Source organism: Mustelus asterias, chromosome 19, assembly GCF_964213995.1.
Source record: "Mustelus asterias chromosome 19, sMusAst1.hap1.1, whole genome shotgun sequence".
Classification (NCBI taxonomy): domain Eukaryota; kingdom Metazoa; phylum Chordata; class Chondrichthyes; order Carcharhiniformes; family Triakidae; genus Mustelus; species Mustelus asterias.
In genome coordinates, this window is record NC_135819.1 from 7389176 (window position 1) to 7405797 (window position 16622).

Here is a 16622-nt window from a genome sequence, read left to right on the forward strand (position 1 = left end):
CGCGTGCGGAAAGAAAGGGCATTATGTCAAAGTCTGCAGGACCAAACCACTCCCCAAACATAGCATTGCGGCGTGTGATTCTCCTGAGCCTGTCTCCTTGTCTGGGATTGTATTGTATATAGTGTGCTCCATTCTTGTCAGTAATAAAAGCCTTTATTTCCCGGGTACAATCTAGCCTCCCGAGTGATTTAATCGCGCATCAAGAAGCTTCCCAGTTTCCTTTGCAGCTACGATCTTTGATGACTTGGTTTACTTCCACAGTCAAAGAGAGGGAGAGGTACCTGAACAAAACCTTTGCAGGAATGTTGATGCGGGCTGGCCTTTCTCTTCAGAGTCACACATGTTCTAACACCTCCAACACTAGTTCATACACTCACACCTGGGCCAGCTTTTCAGCTGGTTTTTATCCTTGTCTTTGCACATTCCTCGAAGGCAAAATCCACAGATCTGTCTCGAACATTATACACGAGATATTTCTTGTTGAGATGATACCTATCTTCCATTATCTCCTATTGTCTCCACCGGTGATGGCAATTAGTTTCTGTATGCTTTGGAAGTATATGTGTCTGGAAAACAGGGTGTGGTTCCATCGTCTCTCAAAGAATCACCCAGCAGCAATCCAGCCAGTGGCTGACTTTACATCCTTAGCCATCTTTGGTTTGTGTGTCCATTTTTTAAAAAACTCACAGCTCTTATTTAAAGTTCAATATGTCTGGGTGTAATTAAGTGTTTTTCATTCATTATTATGACAGCTGAATGAAACGATAGTGAAAGAGATTCAACATTAACATCAGAACTCCCTCCCTAACAGCACTGTGGGTATACCTACACCACATGGACTACAGTGGGTCAAGAACCAGTATATTCTCAGGGGCAGTTAGAAATGGGCAACACATGTTGGTCCAGCCAGTGACAGACGTGTCCCTTGAATGAATGAAATAAATGGAGGTATAATTGAAAGGAAAAATATTCAGAATGTGGGACTAATTATGTCACTCTCCCAGAGAACCTGCACAGGCATAATGGGCAGAAGGGCCTTCTTCTGCGCTTTTGGAGCAGTATCTAAAAGTTCTCACTTCAAACATATTCAGCATGTTAATTATAGGTGCCCAGTCAAAACAGTTGGATGTTTGATTTGCAATGAGTTATTCAGCAGTGATTTATGTTAATGTTGTCATTAATAAGACCATAAGACATAGGAGCAGAATGAGGCCACTCGGCCCATCGAGTCTGCTCCCCCATTCAATCATGGCTGATATCTTTTTAATCCCCATTCTCCTGCCTTTTCCCTATAGCCCCTGATCCCCTTATTAATCAAGAACCTATCTATCTCTGTCTTAAAGCCACTCAATGACCTGGCCTCCACAGCCTTCTGCGGCAAAGAATGAAACCGATTCACCAATCTCTGGCTGAAGAAATTCCTCCTCATCTCTGTTTTAAAGGATCGCCCTTTAGTCTGAGGTTGTACCCTCTGGTTCTAGTTTTTCCTACTAGTGGAAACATCCTCTCCACGTCCACTCTATCCAGGCCTCGCAGTATCCTGTAAGCTTCAATAAAATCCCCCCTCATCCTTCTAAACTCCAACAAGTACAGACCCTGAGTCTTCAACCGTTCCTCATACGACAAGTTCTTCATTCCAGGGATCATTCTATGAACCTCCTCTGGACCCTTTCCAAGAGCAGTACATCCTTCCTTAGATATGGGGTCCAAAACTGCTCACAATACTCCAAATGGGGTGTGACCAGAGCCTTATACAGCCTCAGAAGTACATCCCTGCTCTTGTATTCTAGCCTTCTCTACATGAATGCTAACATTTCATTTACCTTCCTAACTGCCGACTGAACCTTACGAGAATCTTGAACAAGGACTCCCAAGTCTTTTATGTTTCTGATTTCCTAAGCATTTCCCCATTTAGAAAATAGTCTATCCTCCATTTCTCCTCCCAAAGTGCATAACCTCACACTTTTCCACATTGTATTCTATCTGCCACTTCTTTGCCCACTCTCCTAACCTGTGCAAGTCCTTCTGTAGCCCCCCGCTTCCTCAATACTACCTGTCCCTCTACATATCTTTGTATCAGCTGCAAACTTAGCAACAGTGCCTTCAGTTCCTTCTTCCAAATCATTAATGTGAAAAGTTGTGGTCCCAGCACCGACTCCTAGGCACGTCACTAGTCACCGGCTGCCATCTTGAAAAAGACCCCTTTATCCCCACTCTCTGCCTTCTGCCAGTCAGCCAATCCTCTATCCATGCCAGGATCTTACCATTAACACCACGAGCACTTAACTTATTTAACAGTCTCCTATGCGGCACCTTCATAGAATCATAGAAACCCTACAGTGCAGAAAGAGGCCATTTGGCCCATCGAGTCTGCACCGACCACAATCCCACCCAGGCCCTACCTCCATATCCCTACATATTTACCCACTAATCCCTCTAACCTACGCATCTCAGGACACGAAGGGGCAATTTTAGCATGGCCAATCAACCTAACCCGCACATCTTTGGACTGTGGGAGGAAACCGGAGCACCCGGAGGAAACCCACGCAGACACGAGGAGAATGTGCAAACTCCACACAGACAGTGACCCAAGCCGGGAATCGAACCCAGGTCCCTGGAGCTGTGAAGCAGCAGTGCTAACCACTGTGCCACCGTGCCATGTCAAAGGTCTTTTGGAAATCTAAATAAATTATGTCCACTGGTTCTCCTTTATCAACTTCCCTGTTACCTCCTCAAAGAACTTTTAACAGATTTGTCAGACATGACCTCCCCTTGATGAAGCTGTGCTGATTCAGTCCTACTTTATCATGCACTTCCAAGTAGTCCGTGATCTCATCTTTAATAATGGACACTAAAATCTTGCCAATGGCTGAAGTCAGGCTAACCAGCCTATAATTTCCCGTCTGCTGCCTCCCTCCCTTCTTAAACAGCGGTGTTACATTACCACTTTCCAGTCCACTGGGACCCTCCCTGCCTCCAATAATAATAAATCAGAAGTCATCAACATTGTAGCAACCCTCGTCTGCTTTTAGATCACCCCTTCCAACACTAAGCACTTTGAAGATGATGAGACCTTTAAATGGGTAAACAATTTTGGGAAACCAGGAAATGATCAGATTGTCAGAGATATATCCTGCACAAAATGCCATGCATGAACCTTGACCTGAGCTGTTAATTCTCATGAAGATTGCATCTGCTAACTGAGATAAGTGAATGATTTGGCCCTCTCTGTTGTGTTCTGTCACTCAGGCAACTCAAGTTTGAACACTTCCTTCAATGACTTTTATTGTCAGGAGGAAATTTTGTTTATTAGCAAGACAGGAAGGCAACATTCTTCACCACTTAACCCATAACATTCCAATGGCTGCAGAGTGAATGTTTTTATTTGTCTAACAATTCTCCTCTCTCCTGAAGCCACGGGGTGGTGTTTTGGCCCCAAATCAAGGCGGGTCGGATCTAAAATAACATGCTGGTTCTCAGCTTCTATCCCTCATTCGGGGTTGTCTTCCTGAAGGAGCTAGGCTACCTGCTCACTTGGAGCTGGTTGGGAGCCTTGTCAGCCTAATTAAAAGAGGCCAACCAGGACTTTTTTGTTGACCTCCAGGTTCCAGGAGGCAACGCGAGCCAGTTTAGGAGCCTGGGTGTAGCCTTCCAGCATCAGGCAAGGCGGTCCAGTTCTCTTGGCAGACCTAGAGCCTGCCTCTGCCCGTCTGAGTGCAGCAACAGTTGTGCCGCACAGCAGAGGTGATATGGCTCTCATTTCCTAGTTTTGTGTTCAATAAACTCTGAAGAGAGGGTATTTCAAATTGGAGACACCCTCTCCCCTACTTACCTTCTACTGCCTACTGCTCCTCTTTAGCTGGCAAGTCTCTGAATAGCTCTTCAGTGTCAAGAGACTGGGGGGTTTGAATTATAAGGAGAAGTTGGATAGGCTGGATCTGACTGTCATCTTTCTGTTGATGGGAATCAATGGAATGTCCCTGTGACATTCATTGTAAGTGGCTGCATCCACGCTAGCTCCGAGGACACCTGGAAACAATCCCAATCTTTGTTTCCTTCCCTCAGAGGGAAGATTCATCCCACAGTGACATTTGCTTCCAATATCATGTCCTATTCTTCATGTAGGAGCCTTGCTCATGAGTACTGGTAATGCTGTTTTCATTTGTTACCCCAGTAGATGCAATTAGATAGTGACAAGGAATGAAATATCCTGTAGATTGCCCTCTCTCTAAATCAGCTGTATTGAAGCTTTGTAACATTCTTACTGCTGGGAAATTGCTGGGCCTCTAACAGAAATCTTTGTTTCCTCGTTGGCCCCAGAGGATCGGAGCCAATGTTGTCCCATTATTTAAGAAGGGGAGCAAGGATAACCCGGGTAATTATAGGCCAGTGAGCTTGCTGTCAGTGATAGTGAAACTTTTGGAGAAGATTCTTAGGGATAAGATTTGTAGACATTTGGAACTGAATGGTCTTGTTAGCGACAGACAGCATGGTTTTGTACGGGGGAGGTCATGTCTCACTAATTTGATTGAGTTTTTTGAGGAGGTGACAAAAATGATTGACAAGGGAAGGGCTGTGGATGTTGTCTACAAGGACTTTAGTAAAGCATTCGACAAGGTTCCTCATGGCAGGCTGGTGCAAAAGATTAAATCACACGGGATCAGGGGTGAACTAGCTAGATAAATTCAGAACCGGTTTGGCCATAGAAGACAGAGGGTAGCGGTGGAAGGGTGTTTTTCTGAATAGAGGTCTGTAACTAGTGGTGTTCCGCAGGGATCAGTGCTGGGACCTCTGCTGTTTGTAATATTGTTCCAGCTCATTGTTCCAGTGGAGCAGCCAGAGTGGTGTTTTCAGGAGAGGAGAGCTAGTGGGTAAGAGGTGTTTTAAATTACTCTATTTTCAGAGTGTTTTGTTTTCTTGAAGGCAGCTGGGAGGGTAAAACCGGAAGTAGGCCCCAGTGACACCTGGGAAGTTTTTTTTTCCTTTGAAGAGGAGTCTGCTCTATCCAGCGGGCAGCGTTGTGAGCGGGCGGCAGAGTGAGAGGGAGCAGAGTGAAGGCTGAAGGGCTTTGGCTCAACGGGCGAGGCAGGGTAGGTTTAGTTCTTAGTTTTTCCTGTGTTATTTGAAGAAAGGGGGAATTATGAGTGCGAGGCCAGTTTGTTGTTCTCGGTGTCGGATGTGGGAGGTCCTGGAGTCTCCGAGCCTCTCGGACGTCCATATCTGCGGCAGGTGCGTCGAGCTGCAGCTCCTAAGGGACCGCGTTGGGGAACTGGAGCTGCAGCTCGATGACCTTCGTCTGGTCAGGGAGAATGAGGAGGTGATAGAGAGGAGTTACAGGCAGGTGGTCACACCGGGGCCACGGGAGGCAGACAAGTGGGTCACGGTGAGGAAGGGGAAGGGGAAAGGTCAGGTACTACAGAGTACCCCAGTGGCTGTGCCCCTTAACAATAAGTACTCCTGTTTGAGTGCTGTTGGGGGGGAGCAGCCTACCTGGGGGAAGCAACAGTGGCCGTGCCTCCGGCACAGAGTCCAGCCCTGTAGCTCAGAAGGGGAGGGAAAGGAGGGGGAAGGCAGTATTAATAGGGGACTCTATAGTGAGGGGGTCGGACAGGCGATTCTGTGGACGCAGACAAGAAACTCGGATGGTAGTTTGCCTCCCTGGTGCCAGGATCCGGGATGTCTCTGATCGCGTCCAAGATATCCTGAAGTGGGAGGGAGAAGAGCCAGAGGTCGTGGTACATATTGGTACCAATGACATAGGTAGGAAAAGGGAAGAGATCCTGAAAGGAGAATATAGGGAGTTGGGAAAGGAGTTGAGAAGAAGGACCGCAAAGGTAGTAATCTCGGGATTGCTGCCTGTGCCACGCGACAGTGAGAGTAGGAATGGAATGAGGTGGAGGATAAATGCGTGGCCGAGGGATTGGAGCAGGGGGCAGGGATTCAGGTTTCTGGATCATTGGGACCTCTTTTGGGGCAGGTGTGACCTGTACAATAAGGACGGGTTGCACTTGAATCCCAGGGGGACCAATATCCTGGCGGGGAGGTTTGCTAAGGCTACTGGGGAGAGTTTAAACTAGAATGGTTGGGGGGTGGGAATCAAATTGAAGTGACTGGGAGAGAGGAGGTTCGCTCACAAATAGAGAAAGCTTGCCGACAGTGTGAGAGGGAGGATAGGCAGGTGATAGGGAAGGGGAGTGCACAGACCGAAGGTTTGAGATGTGTCTATTTTAACGCAAGGAGTGTTGCGAACAAAGTGGATGAGCTTAGAGCGTGGATCACTACTTGGAAATATGATGTGGTGGCCATTACAGAGACTTGGATGACTCAGGGGCAGGACTGGTTACTTCAAGTGCCGGGTTTCAGATGTTTCAGAAGGGACAGGGAGGGAGGCAAAAGAGGTGGGGGAGTGGCACTGTTGATCAGAGATAGTGTCACGGCTGCAGAAAAGATGGACATCATGGAGGGATTGTCTACGGAGTCTCGGTGGGTGGAGGTTAGGAACAGGAAGGGGTCAATAACTTTACTGAGTGTTTTCTATAGGCCGCCCAATAGTAACAGGGATGTTGAGGAGCAGATAGGGAAACAGATCCTGGAAAGGTGAAATAATAACAGAGTTGTCGTGATGGGAGATTTTAATTTCCCAAATATTGATTGGAATCTCCCTAGAGTAAGAGGTGTAGATGGGGAGGAGTTTGTTAGGTGTGTTCAGGAGGGTTTCTTGACACAGTATGTAGATAAGCCTATAAGAGGAGAGGCTGTATTTGATTTGGTATTGGGAAATGAACCTGGTCAGGTGTCAGATCTCTCAGTGGGAGAGCATTTTGGAGATAGTGATCATAATCCTATCTCCTTTACAATAGCATTGGAGAAAGATAGGATCAGACAAGTTAGAAAAGTGTTTAATTGGAGTAAGGGGAATTATGAGGCTATCAGGCAGGAAATTGGAGGCTTAAATTGGAAAGAGGTTTTCTCAGGGAAATGTACGGAAGAAATGTGGCAGATTTTCAGGGAATATTTGTCTGGAGTTCTGCACAGCAACGTTCCAATGAGACAGGGAAGTTATGGTAGGTTACAGGAACCGTGGTGTACAAAGGTTGTAATGAATCTAGTCAAGAAGAAAATAAAAGCTTACAAAAGGTTCAGGGAGCTAGGTAATGTTAGAGATCTAGAAGAGTATACGGCTAATAGGAAGGATCTTAAGAAGGAAATTAGGAGAGCCAGAAGGGGTCATGAGAAGGCCTTGGCAGGCAGGATTAAGGAAAACCCCAAGGCGTTCTACAAGTATGTGAAGAGCAAGAGGATAAGACGTGAAAGAATAGGACCTATCAAGTGTGACGGTGGGAAAGTTTGTATGGAACCGGAAGAAATAGCAGAGGTACTTAATGAATACTTTACTTCAGTATTCACAGTGGAAAAGGATCTTGGTGGTTGTAGTGCAGACTTGCAGCGGACTGAAAAGCTTGAGCATGTAGATATTAAGAAAGAGGATGTGTTGGAGCTTTTGAAAAGCATCAAGTTAGATAAGTCGCCGGGACCGGATGAGATGTACCCCAGGCTACTGTGGGAGGCGAGGGAGGAGATTGCTGAGCCTCCGGCGATGATCTTTGCATCATCAATGGAGACGGGAGAGGTTCCGGAGGATTGGAGGATTGCGGATGTTGTTCCTTTATTCAAGAAAGGGAGTAGAGATAGCCCTGGAAATTATAGACCAGTGAGTCTAACCTCAGGGGTTGGTAAGTTGATGGAGAAGATCCTGAGAGGCAGGATTTATGAACATTTGGAGAGGTATAATATGATTAAGAATAGTCAGCATGGCTTTGTCAAAGGCAGATCATGCCTTACGAGCCTGATTGAATTTTTTGAGGATGTGACTAAACACATTGATGAAGGAAGAGCAGTAGATGTAGTATATATGGACTTCAGCAAGGCATTTGATAAGGTGCCCCATGCAAAGCTTATTGAGAAAGTGAAGGGGCATGGGATCCAAGGGGACATTGCCTTGTGGATCCAGAACTGGCTTGCCCACAGAAGGCAAAGAGTGGTTATAGATGGGTCATATTCTGCATGGAGGTCGGTCACCAGTGGAGTGCCCCAGGGATCTGTTCTGGGACCCTTACTCTTTGTGTGATGGTAGTCATAGATAGATCATAGAATCCCTACAGAGCAGATGGAGGCAATCCGGCTTATTGAGTCTCTGAAAGAGCATCCTACCCAGGCCCTCCCCTCAGCCCCATCCTCACAACCTCACACATTTACCATGGCTAATCCATTTAATCTACACATCTTTGGAGGATGGGAGGAAGGGAGCAGGGAGGAAACCAGAGCAGCCGGAGGAAACCCACACACACAAGGGGAGAAGGTGAAAACTCCACACGGTCACCCAAGGCCGGAATCCACTGGTGACCGACCTCCATGCAGAATATGACCCATCTATAACCACTCTTTGCCTTCTGTGGGCAAGCCAGTTCTGGATCCACAAGGCAATGTCCCCTTGGATCCCATGCCCCTTCACTTTCTCAATAAGCCTTGCATGGGGCACCTTATCAAATGCCTGGCGCTATGAGGAAGTAGTGCTAACCTCTGTGCCACTGTGCTGCCCAATGTATCGTTTACATTGTCTTTCTTAATTTAAGGTAAAACACCAGGCCATGAGAAAGCAGGTGGCATGAAATTGTATTGGACTCTGCAGGTGATGATTGTCATGGAGCAGATGTCTGAGATCCAGAGTTAATGAAACCCAAGTGACCTATTGCACACCTGAATACAAAAGGAAAGGCAGATGTTCTTGCTTTGTGAGAACTAATGGACTCCCAGCTACCTGGGCAGACAGAGAGAGAGAGCAGCTGCAGGGAAAATATGTTAGCTCTCTAACAGAATGAGGGTGAGAATACATTCCCTGGGTAAAGAGTTGGAACTCGTGGAAATTTAAGGACATTGGAAGAATTATGCTGGCGTGGCAGGGAAAGTAATGATCAGACTGTGCTGCTGGAAGCTGGTTTGTGATTTCTCAGAAGTCTGAGTGAAAGGACTTTTGACAATCACCGGAAACTACAACTCCGCAAAATGGGAATACGACAGCTTGGGAGAAGCTGGGAGTAATTCCAAATTGTTTCCTGTAAAGACTGCAGAGAGAATGCAGTAAAGTTTAAATGTGGCATGGAATTTTCCACTAACAAGGGACATCTTTTCGGTATTAGGTGTCCACTAAGTAATGTTTGTCAAGGTGGATCTTAATTCACCTTTCACAGGAAAGGGCTTAAAACTTGGAAATCTCGGGAGCGATTCTCCCATCCCGACCCGCAACTTTTCTGGTGGGTCGGGCTGGGAGATGCGCGTTCCTGGCCTTGTTCCGGAATTTGCGCATGTGCCGCGAACGCATGCGCATCTCCCAGAGCCGGAGAACAGTCGGAGACCAGACCTCGCTGGAAACCGGCGGGAGGACAGGTAAGTCATTTGAAACTTTTTAAAATGTAGTTTAAATATGTTTAGCATTTCATTATTGGGAACTTGCCGGTCCCGATTGAATCTCCCACCCCGCCAGGAGTACTTCATTCCAGACTAGCTCCCCACGTTCGGGGAACTAGCGGGAGACCCCGCTGGAATGAAGTGGGGCAATTGGGACTCTCCCAGGGGGTCGGTAGGCGGAGAGTGGTGCCCCCTGGGCATGGGCACCCTGGCAGTGCCAGCCTGTGCCCCCTTGTCCTGCCCATGGGGCAAAGTGCCCACTGCCCAGGGGGCACCTTGGCACTGCCCATCGGGCATCAGGCAGTGTCAAGGGGGTGGGGCCTACTGTGGGCGGGGCCTAAGGGTGATCGGTGGGGGTGGGGGAGTCCCGCTGCCACTCTGCATGGCGATCAGTCTGAGATGGAGGGAGGGCAGTGATTGGGGCCTGCCTCCCGGGTGGGGGGGGGGTGCTTGCCTCCCGGAGGGGGGGTTGCCTCCCGGGGGTTGGGGGTGGGGGGGTAGGGGGTCTGACCCTGAGGGGGGGGATCAGCGGGTGAGGGGTGCCTGCCGGAGTGAGTGGGGTAGGGGGATCGCCACTGTGGGGAGGGTTAGCTGTCCATCGGGGCGCTCCAGGACAGGAGGGATCAGGGCTGGCCCGGGAATTGTCTTGGGGGCTGCGATCGGGCCGTTGGGGGGGGGGGCTGGAGGGGGCAGCACTGCAGGGGTCCCGGGCTGGCCAGCGATCGGGCTGCCCAGCAAATGGGGAGTCTGACAGATCGGGGCGACTGTGCATGCGCAGAGTTCCAGAACTGTCAGACTCCGGTGCGAATAGGCCCCGCCCCCCTGGGGTTTTAATGAGAGTAAGAAGTTTAACAACACCAGGTTAAAGTCCAACAGGTTTATTTGGTAGCAAAAGCCACACAAGCTTTCGAGGCTCTGAGCCCCTTTTAATGAGATTCATGATTGGAACCTCTGCAGTGCACAGAGTGCGGAGATTCGAGTGAGAATCTGAACTGGGAAAACAGTCGGGATCGAGAACAGTTTTCCCACCAATTCAGCACTTTTGGAAGAATTGCTTCCCTTTAAGTTGGTCAGTGGGAATTTAGAGTTTATTTTGAAAGCTATTGACCTGTAGATGGAGATTTTAATATTACTCACTCAAGCCTTTGAAGTGTTTCCCAGGATGCTGACTGTTCCATGTCTGAAAAGAAGTCTAATTGAGTTTCTGGGCCTGTGTTTGCTTGCTGCAGTTTATCCTGTGTTCAGGCAATCCTGATTCCCTACAAATCAAAAACTTAATTCAATCCATATTACAAGCAAACAGAGGTCTTTAAATCCCTCTCCAAATGCAGACAACATCATTCTTTTCATGATTTGAATTCTTGTTTGTCACTGCGTCACCCTGTCGCCTTTGACTGCCAAAAAAACAAACTGTTGCACAATTAGAAAGCGGCACTGACCTTCTTTATAAGGAGAATCTGAGAAATAACAAAATCCAAGTACTTCTCCACAGAGGCTTTGCATCGTTCAAAATCTGTCAGAGAAATGTAGTCACTTCTTGTAATTTATTCCCTGATGCGTAATAAATATCCAACAAGTAAAAACAAGCTGACTCATAGAAACCCTACAGTGCAGAAGGAGGCCATTCGGCCCATCGAGTCTGCACCGACCACAATCCCACCCAGGCCCTACCCCCACATATTTACCCGCTAATCCCTCCAACCTACGCATCTCAGGACTCTAAGGGGCAATTTTTAACCTGGCCAATCAACCTAACCCGCACATCTTTGGACTGTGGGAGGAAACCGGAGCACCCGGAGGAAACCCACGCAGACACGAGGAGAATGTGCAAACTCCACACAGACAGTGACCCGAGCATCGAACCCAGGACCCTGGAGCTGTGAAGCAGCAGTGCTAACCACTGTGCTACCGTGCCGCCCCCAAACATGGTAGAACATGAAAACGGTGGGAAGCTTTTCCCCAGGTCGGTGGTGACGTTCACGAGGGGTCATAGGTTCAAGTGAGGGGGGGGAGGTTTAACACGGATATCAGAAGGACATATTTTACACAGAGGGTGGTGGGGGCCTGGAATGCGCTGCCGGGCAAGGTGGTGGAGGCGGACACACTGGGAACGTTTAAGACTTATCTAGACAGCCATATGAACGGAGTGGGAATGGAGGGATACAAAAGAATGGTCTAGTTTGGACCAGGGAGCGGCGCGGGCTTGGAGGGCCGAAGGGCCTGTTCCTGTGCTGTATTGTTCTTTGTTCTTTGTTCTTTGTTTGAAAAACAGAGAAATCCTTTTTGTGCTCCTGCTTTCCTTTCTTCCCAAGACAAATAGCCTACTCCCTCCAATACTATTTCTTCTTTATTTTGCAGAGGCAGCCAATATAAAGCAGCAGCTACCTTCACTCATGTCTGAATTTGGTGACCTAGGTGTGTGAAACAGGATGGATGGGATTTTCCAGCCGCATTCACTCCTTGGCTGGAAGATCCACTCGAGGTCAGCAGACTTTGCATGGCCCATGTCCCACCCGCTACGATTCCCGTGGCAGGTAGGACAGGAAAATTCCACCCGATGTGTGTACATTAGACGGGGTGGCACGGTGGTACAGTGGTTAGCACTGCGGCCTCACAGCGCCAGGGTCCTGGTTTCAATTCCCGGCTTGGGTCACTGTCTGTGCAGAGTCTGCACATTCTCCCCGTGTCTGCGTGGGTTTCCTCCGGGTGCTCCGGTTTCCTCCCACACTCCAAAGATATGCGGGTTAGGTTGATTGGCCATGCTAAATTAACCCTAGTGTCAGGGGGATTAACAGGGTAAATATGTGGGTTACGGGGATAGGGCCTGGGTGGGATTGCAGGCTCAATGGCCAAATGGCAACCCCTAGGATGTTGATAGTGAAAGGGTGATTGATTCTCTCCAGTTGGAGAGGTCAAGTGTTTAAAACACTTCACTTCACAGGGTGGCACGGTGGCACAGCGGTTAGCACTGCTGTCTCACAGTGCCAGGGACCCAGGTTCGATTCCCGGCTTGGGTCACTGTCTGTGTGGAGTCCGCATGTTCTCTCCGTGTCTGCGTGGGTTTCCTCCGGGGGCTCTGGTTTCCTCCCACAGTCTGAAAGACGTGCTGGTTGGGGTGCATTGGCCATGTGGAATCTCCCTCAGTGTAACCCGAACAGGCGCCGGAGTGTGGCGACTAGGGGATTTTCACAGTAACTTCATTGCAGTGTTAATGTAAACCTACTTGTGACTAATAAATAAACTTTAACTTTATTTTAACTGATCAGGTTCACAACAAGGCTAATTCAATCCTTCGACATTTTGGTTTAAGGAAATTGAAAAATTGTCTTTATCAGCGAATTAAATTGTGTTGTTTACCCCACGACCGAAGATAATCTTTACTGTCGGTTTCAGGAGGTGTTTCTATTCATTTTAAATGGAAATAAAAAGCAAATATTAACAAATGAAGCTAGATTTACACCTAGCTCGCACTTTGTGGGGTCGGGTGCAGAATTCTTCGAAACTTCTCATCAACTTTGGCCAGGGTTTCACAGTTAAATTTAGCACTGACACCATCCTAGCTTCATTGGGTGAGGGCCAATGACATCCAGATTAGACAGGAGCTGGGGAGTGTGGATTGGGGGCGGCTATTCGAGGGCAAATCCACATCTGGCACATGGGAGGCTTTTAAAGGCCAGTTGATTGAAGTGCAGGACAGGCATGTCCCCCCCCAAAATCTGGGATAGAAATGGCAGGATTCAGGAACCATGGATGGCAAGAGAAATTGTAAGCTGAGTCAAAAGGGAAAAGGAAGCATATGATAGGGCCAGGCATCTAAAAACTGACAAAGCTCTTGAGAAGTACAGTGAAAGTAGGAAGGAATTTAAATGCGGAATTAGGAGGACTAAAAGGGGCCATGAAGTGTTTAGCAAACAGGGTCAAGGGGAATCCCAAGGCTTTTTATGCAAACATTAGGAGCAAGAGGATATCAAGAGAAAGAGTAGGCCCACTCAAGGACAATGGAGGGAAGTTATTCATGGAGCCACAGGAAGTGGGTGATATCCATAATGAATACTTGTATCGGTATTCACCAAGGAGAAGGACATGACGGATGTTGAAGTTAGGGATGGGTGTGTGAATGCTCTAGAGAATATCAAGATATCAAAAGAGAATTGCATTAAGGTAGACAAGTCCCCGGGGCCGAATGGGATTGATCCCAGGTTACTGCGGGAGACAAGGGGAAAAATAGCTAGGGCCTTAACAGATATCTTCACACTGGGGACTCGTTAGTTAGAGGGATAGATAGGAGGTTCTGTGGCAGCAAAAGAGACTCACGGATGGTATGTTGCCTACCGGATGCCAAGGTCCGTGACATCTCAGACCGTGTTTTCCGGATTCTGAAGGGGGAGGGGAAACAGTCACAAGTCGTGGTACACATTGGTACCAACGACATAGGTAAGAGAAGGGACGGGGATTTAAAGCAGGAATTTCTGGAGCTGGGCTGGAAGCTGAGAGCCAAGACAAAACATGTGGTCATCTCTGGTACATTGCCGGTGCCACGTGATAGCGAGTTGAGGAACAGGGAGAGAGTGCAGTTAAACATGTGGTTGCAGGGATGGTGTAGGAGGGAGGGTTTCAGATACGTGGATAATTGGAACACATTCTGGGGAAGGTGGGACCTGTACAAACAGGACGGGGTGCACCTGAACCAGAGGGGCACCAATATCCTAGGAGGGAAATTTGATACGGCTCTTCAGGGGGGTTTAAACTAATTTGTCAGGGGAGTGGGAAAAGGAGTTGTAGTCCAGAAGTCAGTGAGGGTGGTGAGGTATTGGGGAAGGTATCAGGGTCAAGGATGGGTACCGGTAGACAGGAAGGTGGGTTGAAGTGTGTCTACTTCAATGCAAGGAGCATCCTGAACAAGGTAGATGAACTTGGGGCGTGGATTGGTACTTGGAACTACGATGTTGTGGCCATTACGGAGATGTGGGTAGAACAAGGACAGGAATGGTTGTTGGACGTTCCGGGGTATAGATGTTTTAGTAAGTGTAGGGAAGCTCGTAAAAGAGGTGGAGGAGTGGCATTGTTAATCAAGGATAGTTTAACGGCTGCGGAAAGGCACTTCGAGGGGGATCTGCACACTGAGGTAATATGGGCTGAGGTTAGAAATAGGAAAGGAGCGGTCACGTTGTTAGGAGTTTACTATAGGCCTCCAAATAGTAATAGAGATGTGGAGGAAGAAATTGCTAAGCAGATTATGGATATGTGTGGGGGTCACAGGGTAGTTGTCATGGGGGACTTTAACTTCCCAAATATTGATTGGAACCTTTGTAGGTCAAATAGTTTGGATGGGGCAGTTTTTGTGCAGTGTGTGCAGGAGGGTTTCCTGACACAATATGTGGATAGGCCGACAAGAGGTGAGGCCACATTGGATTTGGTACTGGGAAATGAACCGGGCCAAGTGTTAGATTTGGTTGTGGGAGAGCACTTTGGAGATAGTGACCACAATTCGGTGTCTTTTGTTATTGCAATGGAGAGGGATAGGGCCGTACGGCAGGGCAAGGTTTATAATTGGGGGAGAGGTAATTATGATGCGATTAGGCAAGAATTAGGGGGCATAAGTTGGGAACAGAAACTGTCAGGGAAAGGAACGAATGAAAAGTGGAACTTTTTCAAGGAACAAATACTGGGTGTCCTTGATAGGTATGTCCCTGTCAGGCAGGGAGGAAATGGCCGAGTGAGGGAACCATGGTTCACGAAAGAGGTGGAATGTCTTGTGAAAAGGAAGAGGGAAGCTTATGTCGGGATGAGGAAACAAGGTTCAGATGGCTCGATTGAGGGTTACAAGTTAGCAAGGAATGAGTTGAAAAAGGGGCTTAGGAGAGCTAGGAGGGGACATGAGAAGTCCTTGGCGGGTCGGATCAAGGAAAACCCCAAGGCTTTTTACTCTTATGTGAGGAATAAAAGAATGACCAGGGTGAGGTTAGGGCCGGTCAAGGACAGTAGTGGGAACTTGTGTATGGAGTCAGTAGAGATAGGCGAGGTGATGAATGAATACTTTCCTTCAGTGTTCACCAAGGAGAGGGGCCATGTTTTTGAGGAAGAGAAGGTGTTACAGGCTAATAGGCTGGAAGAAATAGATGTTCGGAGTGAGGATGTCCTGGCAGTTTTGAATAAACTGAAGGTCGATAAGTCCCCTGGGCCTGCTGAAATATATCCTAGGATTCTTTGGGAGGCAAGGGATGAGATTGCAGAGCCTTTGGCTTTGATCTTTGGGTCCTCGCTGTCCATGGGGATGGTGCCAGAGGACTGGAGAGTGGCGAATGTTGTTCCTCTGTTTAAGAAAGAGAATAGAAATGACCCTGGTAATTATAGACCGGTTAGTCTTACTTCGGTGGTTGGTAAATTGATGGAAAAGGTCCTTAGGGATGGGATTTACGACCATTTAGAAAGATGCGGATTAATCCGGGATAGTCAGCACGGATTCGTGAAGGGCAAGTCGTGCCTCACAAATTTGATAGAATTTTTTGAGGAGGTAACTAAGTGTGTTGATGAAGGTAGGGCAGTTGATGTCATATACATGGATTTTAGTAAGGCGTTTGATAAGGTCCCCCATGGTCAGCTTATGATGAAAGTGAGGAGGTGTGGGATAGAGGGAAAGTTGGCCGATTGGATAGGTAACTGGCTGTCTGATCGAAGACAGAGGGTGGTGGTGGATGGAAAATTTTCGGATTGGAGGCAGGTTGCTAGCGGAGTGCCACAGGGATCAGTGCTTGGTCCTCTGCTCTTTGTGATTTTTATTAATGACTTAGAGGAGGGGGCTGAAGGGTGGATCAGTAAATTGCTGATGACACCAAGATTGGTGGAGTAGTGGATGAGGTGGAGGGCTGTTGTAGGCTGCAAAGAGACATAGATAAGATGCAAAGCTGGGCTGAAAAATGGCAAATGGAGTTTAACCCTGATAAATGTGAGGTGATTCATTTTGGTAGGACTAATTTAAATGTGGATTACAGGGTCAAAGGTAGGGTTCTGAAGACTGTGGAGGAACAGAGAGATCTTGGGGTCCATATCCACAGATCTCTAAAGGTTGCCACTCAAGTGGATAGAGCTGTGAAGAAGGCCTATAGTGTGTTAGCTTTTATTAACAGGGGGTTGGAGTTTAAGTGCCGTGGGGTTAT

The 16622-nt window shown here is 47.8% G+C and overlaps 1 protein-coding gene across 1 annotated transcript in view; it reads right to left on the reverse strand.

Moving 5' to 3' along the window:
- The window catches only part of LOC144507725 (sphingosine 1-phosphate receptor 2-like), a 261605-nt gene extending 250936 nt beyond the window's left edge, over window positions 1-10669 (reverse strand). Inside the window, exon 1 of the mRNA XM_078234973.1 lies at window positions 10603-10669. The gene's annotated coding sequence lies outside the window, so the exon portion shown is untranslated. The remainder of the gene's footprint in view (window positions 1-10602) is intronic.
- Window positions 10670-16622: the final 5953 nt, after the last annotated feature.